Source organism: Macaca mulatta, chromosome 14 (genome assembly GCF_049350105.2).
Source record: "Macaca mulatta isolate MMU2019108-1 chromosome 14, T2T-MMU8v2.0, whole genome shotgun sequence".
In the NCBI taxonomy this organism is placed as follows: Eukaryota; Metazoa; Chordata; class Mammalia; order Primates; family Cercopithecidae; genus Macaca; species Macaca mulatta.
In genome coordinates, this window is record NC_133419.1 from 106,023,799 (window position 1) to 106,036,673 (window position 12,875).

The 12,875-nt window shown below is 39.2% G+C and overlaps 1 long non-coding RNA gene across 1 annotated transcript in view; it reads left to right on the forward strand.

The window, feature by feature from the left end:
• Positions 1-571: 571 nt before the first annotated feature.
• The window catches only part of LOC144334599 (uncharacterized), a 75,557-nt gene continuing 63,253 nt past the window's right edge, over positions 572-12,875 (forward strand). The window contains exons 1-2 of the long non-coding RNA XR_013404562.1: positions 572-684; positions 2,217-2,771. This is a non-coding gene — a long non-coding RNA (uncharacterized LOC144334599). The remainder of the gene's footprint in view (positions 685-2,216; positions 2,772-12,875) is intronic.

A 12,875-nucleotide genomic window follows, 5' to 3' on the forward strand; every position in this document is an offset into this window, starting at 1 on the left:
CACTTGTATTTCCCTTCAAATGGGTTATTAAAGTAAAAGCTAAGTTCTCACTAAACTATTGCTTAACAGATATTCTATTAAGCTAATTCATGGCCTTTTACAAAGACAGGACTAAAATACAATTAGTAGAAATTCCTCTGAACAACTTGGCCTTGGGCCCACCCAAGTTTCAGAGACCATGTGAATGATTCAGCCTGTGCTTCATAACTGAGATCCAGAAATAGCTCTGAATCCTACAAAGAACTAAAGAAGTATATTCTCCAGCAGACAATGGGCAATAATGAGCTTCTGAGGAGCCATCTATGAATTTTAAAAATATTACAATATTTTTAGCTTATTTTAAGATATAAACATGTTTCCAAAAATACAGATTGTGCTTCTGCTTATTGATTTATTATCACTTGGTGGTCTGTTCAAAGGTCTTCATAGAGTCAATAAATTCTGATTTTTTTTCAAGTTAAAAAGCAAAGGGATTTTTAGCAAAAGCACAGCCTCCCAGAGTACAGGGAAATGATATTAAGATTACCTAATAGTGTTATTGAGGAAGTATGTGTTACAGAAACATGTACTTCTGCAATTCTTAAGCAAGAGCTACTGAGGCCAACCAACAAGAAACTCTTGTCAGGAACCTGGCATTATGTGAATTTATCCAGTATGCTTTCTGGAGATCACTTGACTCTAAATGTAAGTGACAAACATCACCTTGTGTTTTCTGAGCAAGAAGGAAAGGTACAAGCTAAAACGTGTTGTTATGAGCTAGTTGACTTTGAAATTACTTTTCAAACAAAGCTTGCTTTTGATGAGACCTAATCTGATATTCATGCACAGAAAGTGAAGATATAGCAAGTATACTTAAAGAGAACCATAACTTAGAAAGCAGAACATTTCTATACGTTTGTAGAGACTAGGAGAGATAATTGTCTTAGAAGTGATTTACATGCACAGAAGGTAAGTGCCCAATTTCCGAAGAAGAATTAGAAACCTCAAATGCCTTTATTAGAAAATCCTTGTGTTCTTTTTATGAAATGCCAGTGAAATGGAAGATTGTCACAACTTTAAATCAGAATAAGAATTTAAGGAACGGAGAAAAGCAATGATGAAAAAAATGTGTATATCAACTTTTACTCTGAAATTTTCCTGTTCTTTGGAAAATGTCAAATTTTATGTGCATATTACTTGAGCTGAAATGTAAAATCTTAAGGTTTATGCTGAAGTTTCCTATGACTCTAATGAAAATTTAGAATGTGAATAAGAACTCTTTAGAAATACTTTCTATTGTTATAGCTTCAATAAATTCTAAAAATTGTTTTTACATAACATCCATGGCAAGAAAAATTGTCTATACTAATCATAACATTCTTCTTCCATACTTCAGTATGAGAACACAACCACATTATTTTCTAATATTAAGGTCTATTTATTGATCCTCAGCAGCATTATTACAGTTATCTAATCTTTATCAAAAGCACACTGTGCACAAAAACTGTTCTGATATTTAACTAATTTCCAAACATCTTAAACCAGTCAAATATAGTTTCTGTTGAGTATAATTTGACTTTTACAAAACTCAGTTGAGAATTCCTTGTTTGCATATTTGTTTTACCTGTTTACATTTGTTTTACTATCATATGCTATATTTTCTCTATTGTGTAAACCAGGGAACTGAGAGTCTGCAGACCTTGGTTACCACACTCATACCTAGGATCCAACACAACAGAGTTTCTGAATTTATACCAGAATCAATACAATAAAAAGCATCTAGTACATACTAGGTACTCAATAAATGCATGTGAAAATGGAAAAATATTTACATATAAACTTAGCAATTAAGGCAGAAACTTATTAATTTGTGAAGTTCTCAATTCTTCAGATAATTTGGAAGGGTATTGTCAAGTGATTTATCCTGACTTAATTTTCCTTGTAATCATTTTTCCCTATTCTCCAGTTCTAGCATTCACATAATTTCTCTCTGAAACAAATCTTTTTAGCTCATCATGTATTTTTCAAATAAGTTGTAAATCGTTTTACTTATTTTATTGTCTGTCAGTTTATTTCTCTAGTAGTCTCTCACTTTTTTAACTTGGCCTCACTGTGCACATACATATCAGCACATTCTCAACCCCTTTCCCTGTTTAAAAAACTGTTTACAATGTGGTTTGAATTTGAAGCAGTAGATAGTATACATGCAACTGAAACATTTTTCCTTTTCTTTCTAGCTACAGTAAAGTCAAAGTCTATACACCAAAGATAGAAAAAAATGAGAAAAATAAGTGGAAAGAATGAAGCAAAATGAGAGCCATGAAAGATACAAAGAGGTGTATTTAGAAAGTAGAAGGATCAAGACATTGTGTGCCTCAGAAGAAAAGGAAAGTAAGCAGCAGTTGACTATATTTTTTAATTGAGATTTTCTTATCTAATCAGGATTATCCATATAGGGAAATGAATCAGGAACTTGGTTGCCAGACACAGAGAAATAGATAAGATTTTCCTCTAGTTATAAGCTTGTGCTTTTGGCCTGATTAGCAGCAGATTGAATGACGGCCCTCCTCAAAAGGTATGTTCATATTCCAATCCCTGAAAAATGTAAATGTGACCTTGTTTAGAAAAAATGGTCTTTGCAGATATAATTAAGTTAAAGATTTTGAGACGGAGCAATTCAGCAGAGGAGAAGATATGAAACAGAGGAGAAGAATCCCATGTGAAGAAGGGGCCAAAGATTGGAGTTATACAGGCACAAGTCAAAAGGCTGAAGCCATCAGAATCTGGAAGAGGTAAGGAAGGATCCTACTCTATGACCTTCAAAGGGAGGATGACTTTGCTGACACCTTGATTTTGGACTTCTGGCCTCGAGAACTGTAATATAAAAAATTTCTGTTGTTTTAAGCTATCAAGTTTATTGCTATTTGTTAAGAGAGCAGTAGGAAACTAACGATATATATATTCCTTCGTTAGTGACAGTTACGAAGTAAGAAAACAAGAGAATATGAAAACTGCCATACACTAATGATTTTTTTCTGCCCACATATCCATCTGAAGCAGTTCCTATTTTTGAAGGTTCCTTTCCCTAACACATACATACACACACACACACACACACACACACACACACACACTACCACCACCACCACCACACCAGAATTAAACAAAGTACCACACAGTGAAAGAGATTAGAGGTTGAGAGAGCTTCTGTAATTTAAAATGCGGACATTGCAACATCATCTTTGAACTCACTTGATACATAGCAATTCAAAATGGAAAATTGTTGAAAACACATGGTGCTATGTTAAACGTAAAACACCACTGATGACTGATGCAGGGGTTCTCAACAGTAAAGCAAGTCACTTTATACATTTCTTCTTGGAAAGGAAAAATAACATCATTAATGCTATAAAAATGAGATGGTGATAAATAATGCTTGAGATTCTCTTTGGTCCATCAGCTGCTTTCAAGAAAGTTGAAATGATTAATGCTAAGTTTAGTATGAGCTTGACAAAATATATATACAGATTACATTTTTTAAGTGAATAAACTTGGAGTTCTTATTTTTCTTCTAATTCTATGTGCAGTTTCATCCAGAGTCAGCTTGGCTATAGCTAGAAGCAATTATGAATATGCGCAAGGGCTGGGTGCGGTGGCTCACGCCTGTAATCCTAGCACTTTGGAAGGCCGAGGCGGGTGGATCACAAGGTCAGGAGTTTAAGACCAGCCTGGCCAAGAGAGTGAAACCCCATCTCTACTACAAATACGGTAATTAGCCAGGCGTGGTGGCAGGTGCCTGTAATCCCAGTTACTCGGGGGACTGAGACAGAGAATTTCTTGAACCTGGGAGGTGGAAGTTGCAGTGAGCCGAGATCACACCACTGCACTCTAGCCTCGGTGACAGAGTGAGATTTAAATAAATAAATAATATGCACAAAGAATTGAAACTCTAGGAAATTGTTTGTATCTCTCATAGATTTCAGCGAAGTTAAATTGTGCATTGGTCACAAGAGAAAACTTGTCATGGTGACTCATATAAATTACTAAAATTGCTTTCATTTGGGAAATAGGCCCATTAGTCTTAAATTTTACCTTACGATTATGTCAAGTAGCCAAACATCATTGCTTATACTAAAATAAAGCTCTAGGTACTATTTCTTTTAATTAAAAAAAACCCCAGTGATCCTAGCATATTACTTTAGTTATAATCTCAAATCTAGTACCATATATAAGGAAAGCCAAGATATTACTTATACTTCCTTCTTATGAAATCATCATTAAAGGCACATTTATAGATAATGGGAACTCAGTCAAGATGTTCAGCCTGACAGTCCACTGCTATCTCCTGGGCCCAGATGCCAGTCCTTTAGCTCTTCAGGGGAAAGAAAAATATGCATCACTACTGATATCGAAAACAGCCTATTTGCTTATAAGCTTCCAGAACATCTTTTTCAAATAGTAGGTAACATATTCTTACAACTTTCTGGGAAGAGAAAAATACTCAAGAGGTTTGATGCTTATCTAGTACAATTTCTTCATTTAATTAATAGAGAAACTAGAGAGCTTGCGGGCTGAATTAATGTCTCAGACCTCAAGTTTCAAAGTACAACCAACTTTATCTAAATTAGTATTACACTAGAATTTCATGAAGAGATATAGTACAGCCATAACTGTAAAAACATGTACACTTGCCAAAAAGGAATTCTCAATTTGCAAATATACGTGAGAACAAAATATTAAAAGAAGAGTCAAAAAATAGGTAAAAGAACACAAAATTGTAGAAAGACATCTTGATAGTTCAACAGAGCTTTGTATTTTTGTCTGCTATTTTCCTGGCACTGTATTAGATTCTGAGGCTCTCCCAGTGAATTAAACACTGTCTCCGTCCCTTAGAAACACAAAACATTATGGCAGACACTAGTGAACAATTATTTTGTAAACAGAGATAGAGAATGGTATGAGAGAAGAGGAAGGACCAATAATTCCATCCTGGGAAGACTGGGAAAGACAGTCTACTGCTGGAAGCGAAATTGAATCAAGATCAATAAATGGAAGATAGTTTGATCAAGAAAAATAGCAGGAGATTACCAGAGAATTAAAAAAATATAAAAAATAAGTGCAAGGAGGCCATCTCTGTTTCACCTCCAGGCATGTTCCAAGGCATTCAGAGGATCTGCTTGTCTAGTTAAGCAGCCTGATCCGCTGCATCCTTCCTAGGCATAGATCGTGGTACAGCAGGGGTCTCTACACTCCATATCGAGGAAGATTTCCAGGCACTCAGAGCACCAGATTGTCTGGATCAGCAGCTTGAGATGACCCACCCTTTGTGTGATGATATCCTGGTACAGGGGAGTCCTCTCTGCTTCATGCCTAGACAAACCTCTAAGCATCCAGAGAACCCACTCATCTAGTTCAGCAGCCAGAGATACCCCACCCTTCCTAGGCATTGATTATAGTGTGGAAAGATCCTCTTTGCTCCACATCCACGCAGATCTCCAGGTATTCAGAGCACCAGCTCTCCTGGATCAGAAACCTGAGGTACCCCACCTTTCCTTTGCAGAGGTCCTAGGGTGTGTGTGTGTGTGTGTATGTGTGTGTGTGTGGAGGGGGATGGGGGCTCTCTGCTACACACCTAGGCAGATCTCCAGTCGTTCACAACAACTGCATCCCTGGCTCAGCAGCCTGATATGCCCCACTTCTCCAGCTACATGCTTGGACACAACTTGGGCACTTGGTGGCCACTCACTGGATTCTCCCTTTGTGTTTGTTCTTGTGCCAGCCATGGGGGTACCTGTAGGTGGAAACGCCCAGTTTGGGCATTTCCTATCATGTCTCCTACCTCTCCAGAGCTGAGCAGCATACTCAGACCACTGTGCATCCCATGAATCAGCCCACTACCTGAAGCAACAGAAAGCTTCTGGCACTAAACATGGATCAAGTATATACCCAACCACAGTGGCTATAGCCAGCTTTTACATATAAGTGTGATCTAGTGGCTTGTAGGTCAGGCTGCATAGACCAATATAAAACCTGCCAAAAGAAATACATACAGCTATAAAAGCAAAGCCAAAAGACCCTACCCAGCATTCTGTACAGTAGTACTCCCTGAGGAAGGAGAAAACAAATAGAAAAAATAATATTATAGAGTAAGAAAGAAAAAGAAAAATCTTACCTAAACAAAAAATAATTTTAAAAAATTAGAAGTGTAAGCATCTGCAGATGAGAAGAAACCAGTGCAAAAATTCTGGCATCACAAAACATCTGAATGTAGCGACACCATCAAAGGATTTCACTTGCTCTCCAGGAACAGTCCCTAACCAAAATGGAAACTCAGAAATGACAAATAAAGAATTGAAAGCATGGGCTGCAAGGACATTCAATGAGATCGAAAACAAGTTTGAAAGTCAACACACACAAAGACTTCTAAAGTAATCCAGCAAGTGAAGGAAAAGATAAACATCTTGAATTTCAAAATACAATTAAAGGCTTTATCAATGGATTCAACCAAGTATACGAAATAATTTTAGAGCTTGAAAACTGGTCTTTTAAGCAAACCTGAAGGCGGAGAAAGATGGCCGAATAGGAACAGCTCCAGTCTCCAACTCCCAGCGCGAGCGACACAGAAGACCGGTGATTTCTGCATTTTCAACTGAGGTACTGGGTTCATCTCACTAGGGAGTGCCAGACAATCCGTGCTGGTCCGCTGCTGCAGCCCGACCAGCGAGAGCTGAAGCAGGGGGAGGCATCGCCTCACCTGGGAAGCGCAAGGGGAAAGGGAATCCCTTTTCCTAGTCAGGGGAACTGAGACACACAACACCTGGAAAATCGGGTAACTCCCACCCCAATACTGCGCTTTAAGCAAGCAGGCACACCTGGAGATAATATCCCACACCTGGCCGGGAGGGTCCCACACCCACGGAGCCTCCCTCATTGCTAGCACAGCAGTCTGCGATATCCCGGCAAGGCAGCAGCGAGGCTGGGGGAGGGGCGCCCGCCATTGCTGAGGCTTAAGTAGGTAAACAAAGCCGCTGGGAAGCTCGAACTGGGTGGAGCTCACAGCAGCTCAAGGAAACCTGCTGGTCTCTGTAGACTCCACCTCTGGGGACAGGGCCCAGATAACAACAAAAGCAGCAGAAACCTCTGCAGACGCAAAGGACTCTGTCTGACAGCTTTGAAGACAGCAGTGGATCTCCCAACACGGAGGTTGAGATCTGAGAAGGGACAGACTGCCTGCTTAAGTGGGTCCCTGACCCCTGAGTAGCCTAACTGGGAGACATCCCCCACTAGGGGCAGTCTGATACCCCACACCTCACAGGGTGGAGTACACCCCTGAGAGGAAGCCTCCAAAGCAAGAATCAGACAGGTACACTCGCTGTTCAGCAATATTCTATCTTCTGCAGCCTCTGCTGCTGACACCCAAGCAAACAGGATCTGGAGTGGATCTCAAGCAATCTCCAACAGACCTACAGCTGAGGGTCCTGACTGTTAGAAGGAAAACTATCAAACAGGAAGGACACCTACACCAAAACTCCATCAGTACGTCACCATCATCAAAGACCAGAGACAGATAAAACCACAAAGATGGGGAAAAAGCAGGGCAGAAAAGCTGGAAATTCAAAAAATAAGAGCGCATCTCCCCCGGCAAAGGAGCGCAGCTCATCACCAGAAACGGATCAAAGCTTGACATAGAATGACTTTGATGAGATGAGAGAAGAAGGCTTCAGTCCATCAAACTTCTCAGAGCTAAAGGAGGAATTACGTACCCAGCGCAAAGAAACTAAAAATCTTGAAAAAAAAGGGGAAGAATTGATGGCTAGAGTAATTAATGCAGAGAAGGTCATAAACGAAAGGAAAGAGATGAAAACCCATGACATGAGAAATACGTGACAAATGCAAAAGCTTCAGTAACCGACTCGATCAACTGGAAGAAAGAGTATCAGCGATTGAGGATCAAATGAATGAAATGAAGCGAGAAGAGAAACCAAAAGAAAAAAGAAGAAAAAGAAATGAACAAAGCCTGCAAGAAGTATGGGATTATGTAAAAAGACCAAATCTACGTCTGATTGGGGTGCCTGAAAGTGAGGGGGAAGATGGAACCAAGTTGGAAAACACTCTTCAGGATATCATCCAGGAGAACTTCCCCAACCTAGTAGGGCAGGCCAACATTCAAATCCAGGAAATACAGAGAATGCCACAAAGATACTCCTCGAGAAGAGCAACTCCAAGACACATAATTGCCAGATTCACCAAAGTTGAAATGAAGGAAAAAATCTTAAGGGCAGCCAGAGAGAAAGGTCGGGTTACCCACAAAGGGAAGCCCATCAGACTAACAGCAGATCTCTCGGCAGAAACTCTCCAAGCCAGAAGAGAGTGGGGGCCAATATTCAACATTCTTAAAGAAAAGAATTTTAAACCCAGAATTTCATATCCAGCCAAACTAAGTTTCATAAGTGAAGGAGAAATAAAATCCTTTACAGATAAGCAAATGCTTAGAGATTTTGTCACCACTAGGCCTGCCTTACAAGAGACCCTGAAGGAAGCACTCAACATGGAAAGGAACAACCGGTACCAGCCATTGCAAAAACATGCCAAAATGTAAAGACCATCGAGGCTAGGAAGAAACTGCATCAACTAACGAACAAACTAACCAGTTAATATCATAATGGCAGGATCAAGTTCACACATAACAATCTTAACCTTAAATGTAAATGGACTAAATGCTCCAATTAAAAGACATAGACTGGCAAACTGGATAAAGAGTCAAGACCCATCAGTCTGCTGTATTCAGGAGACCCATCTCACACGCAGAGACATACATAGGCTCAAAATAAAGGGATGGAGGAAGATTTACCAAGCAAATGGAGAACAAAAGAAAGCAGGGGTTGCAATACTAGTCTCTGATAAAATAGACTTTAAACCATCAAAGATCAAAAGAGACAAAGAAGGCCATTACATAATGGTAAAGGGATCAATTCAACAGGAAGAACTAACTATCCTAAATATATATGCACCCAATACAGGAGCACCCAGATTCATAAAGCAAGTCCTTAGAGACTTACAAAGAGACTTAGACTCCCATACAATAATAATGGGAGACTTCAACACTCCACTGTCAACATTAGACAGATCAGCAAGACAGAAAGTTAACAAGGATATCCAGGAATTGAACTCATCTCTGCAGCAAGCAGACCTAATAGACATCTATAGAACTCTCCACCCCAGATCAACAGAATATACATTCTTCTCAGCACCACATTGCACTTACTCCAAAATTGACCACATAATTGGAAGTAAAGCACTCCTCAGCAAATGTACAAGAACAGAAATTATAACAAACTGTCTCTCAGACCACAGTGCAATCAAACTAGAACTCAGGACTAAGAAACTCAATCAAAACCGCTCAACTACATGGAAACTGAACAACCTGCTCCTGAATGACTACTGGGTACATAACGAAATGAAGGCAGAAAAAAAGATGTTCTTTGAAACCAATGAGAACAAAGATACTACATACCAGAATCTCTGGGACACATTTAAAGCAGTGTGTAGAGGGAAATTTATAGCACTAAATGCCCACAAGAGAAAGCAGGAAAGATCTAAAATTGACACTCTAACATCACAATTAAAAGAACTAGAGAAGCAAGAGCAAACACATTCGAAAGCTAGCAGAAGGCAAGAAATAACTAAGATCAGAGCAGAACTGAAGGAGATAAAGACACAAAAAACCCTCCAAAAAATCAGTGAATCCAGGAGTTGGTTTTTTGAAAAGATCAACAAAATTGACAGACTGCTAGCAAGACTAATAAAGAAGAAAAGAGAGAAGAATCAAATAGATGCAATAAAAAATGATAAAGGGGATATCACCACCGACCCCACAGAAATACAAACTACCATCAGAGAATACTATAAACACCTCTACGCAAATAAACTAGAAAATCTACAAGAAATGGATAATTTCCTGGACACTTACACTCTTCCAAGACTAAACCAGGAAGATGTTGAATCCCTGAATAGACCAATAGCAGGCTCTGAAATTGAGGCAACAATTAATAGCCTACCAACCAAAAAAAGTCCAGGACCAGATGGATTCACAGCTGAATTCTACCAGAGGTACAAGAAGGAGCTGGTACCATTCCTTCTGAAACTATTCCAATCAATAGAAAAAGAGGGAATCCTCCCTAACTCATTTTATGAGGCGAACATCATCCTGATACCAAAACCTGGCAGAGACACAACAAAAAAAGAGAATTTTAGACCAATATCCCTGATGAACATCGATGCAAAAATCCTCAATAAAATACTGGCAAACTGGATTCAGCAGCACATCAAAAAGCTTATCCACCATGATCAAGTGGGCTTTATCCCTGGGATGCAAGGCTGGTTCAACATTTGCAAATCAATAAACATAATCCAGCATATAAACAGAACCAAAGACAAGAACTACATGATTATCTCAATAGATGCAGAAAAGGCTTTTGACAAAATTCAACAGCCCTTCATGCTAAAAATTCTCAATAAATTCGGTATTGATGGAACGTACCTCAAAATCATAAGAGCTATTTATGAAAAACCCACAGCCAATATCATACTGAATGGGCAAAAACTGGAAAAATTCCCTTTGAAAACTGGCACAAGACAGGGATGCCCTCTCTCACCACTCCTATTCAACATAGTGTTGGAAGTTCTGGCTAGAGCAATCAGGCAAGATAAAGCAATCAAGGGTATTCAGTTAGGAAAAGAAGAAGTCAAACTGTCCCTCTTTGCAGATGACATGATTGTATATTTAGAAAACCCCATTGTCTCAGCCCAAAATCTCCTTAAGCTGATAAGCAACTTCAGCAAAGTCTCAGGATACAAAATTAATGTGCAAAAATCACAAGCATTCTTATACACCAGTAACAGACAAACAGAGAGCCAAATCATGAATGAACTTCCATTCACAATTGCTTCAAAGAGAATAAAATATCTAGGAATCCAACTTACAAGGGATGTAAAGGACCTCTTCAAGGAGAACTACAAACCACTGCTCAGTGAAATAAAAGAGGACACAAACAAATGGAAGAACATACCATGCTCATGGATAGGAAGAATCAATATCGTGAAAATGGCCATACTGCCCAAGGTAATTTATAGATTCAATGCCATCCCCATCAAGCTACCAATGAGTTTCTTCACAGAATTGGAAAGAACTGCTTTAAAGTTCATATGGAACCAAAAAAGAGCCCGCATCTCCAAGACAATCCTAAGTCAAAAGAACAAAGCTGGAGGCATCACACTACCTGACTTCAAACTATACTACAAGGCTACAGTAACCAAAACAGCATGGTACTGGTACCAAAACAGAGATATAGACCAATGGAACGGAACAGAGTCCTCAGAAATAATACCACACATCTACAGCCATCTGATCTTTGACAAACCTGAGAGAAACAAGAAATGGGGAAAAGATTCCCTATTTAATAAATGGTGCTGGGAAAATTAGCTAGCCATAAGTAGAAAGCTGAAACTGGATCCTTTCCTTACTCCTTATACGAAAATTAATTCAAGATGGATTAGAGACTTAAATGTTAGACCTAATACCATAAAAACCCTAGAGGAAAATCTAGGTAGTACCATTCAGGACATAGGCATGGGCAAAGACTTCATGTCTAAAACACCAAAAGCAATGGCAGCAAAAGCCAAAATTGACAAATGGGATCTCATTAAACTAAAAAGCTTCTGCACAGCAAAAGAAACTACCATCAGAGTGAACAGGCAACCTACAGAATGGGAGAAAATTTTTGCAATCTACTCATCTGACAAAGGGCTAATATCCAGAACCTACAAAGAACTCAAACAAATTTACAAGAAAAAAACAAACAACCCCATCAAAAAGTGGGCAAAGGATATGAACAGACATTTCTCAAAAGAAGACATTCATACAGCCAGCAGACACATGAAAAGATGCTCATCATCACTGGCCATCAGAGAAATGCAAATCAAAACCACAATGAGATACCATCTCACACCAGTTAGAATGGCAATCATTAAAAAGTCAGGAAACAACAGGTGCTGGAGAGGATGTGGAGAAATAGGAACACTTTTACACTGTTGGTGGGATTGTAAACTAGTTCAACCATTATGGAAAACAGTATGGCGATTCCTCAAGGATCTAGAACTAGATGTACCATATGACCCAGCCATCCCATTACTGGGGATATACCCAAAGGATTATAAATCATGCTGCTATAAAGACACATGCACACGTATGTTCATTGCGGCACTATTCACAATAGCAAAGACTTGGAATCAACCTAAATGTCCATCAGTGACAGACTGGATTAAGACAATGTGGCACATATACACCATGGAATACTATGCAGCCATCAAAAAGGATGAGTTTGTGTCCTTTGTAGGGACATGGATGCAGCTGGAAACCATCATTCTTAGCAAACTATCACAAGAACAGAAAACCAAACACCGCATGTTCTCACTCATAGGTGGGAACTGAACAATGAGATCACTTGGACTTGGGAAGGGGAACACCACACACCGGGGCCTATTATGGGGAGGGGGCAGGGGGGAGGGATTGCATTGGGAGTTATACCTGATGTAAATGATGAGTAGTTGGGTGCTGACGAGTTGATGGGTGCAGCACAGCAACATGGCACAAGTATACATATGTAACAAACCTGCACGTTATGCACATGTACCCTAGAACTTAAAGTATAATAATTTAAAAAAATAAATAAAAATTAAAAAAAAAGCAAACCTAATCAAACAAAAATAAAGGAAAATAAATGCCTTTTTTTTTCTTTTTTTTCTCCCTTTTTTTTTAAAAGTGCAGTGGCGCGATCTCAGCCCACTGCAGCCTCCATCTCCCAGGTTTCAGCGATTCTCCTGCCTCAGCTTTTTGT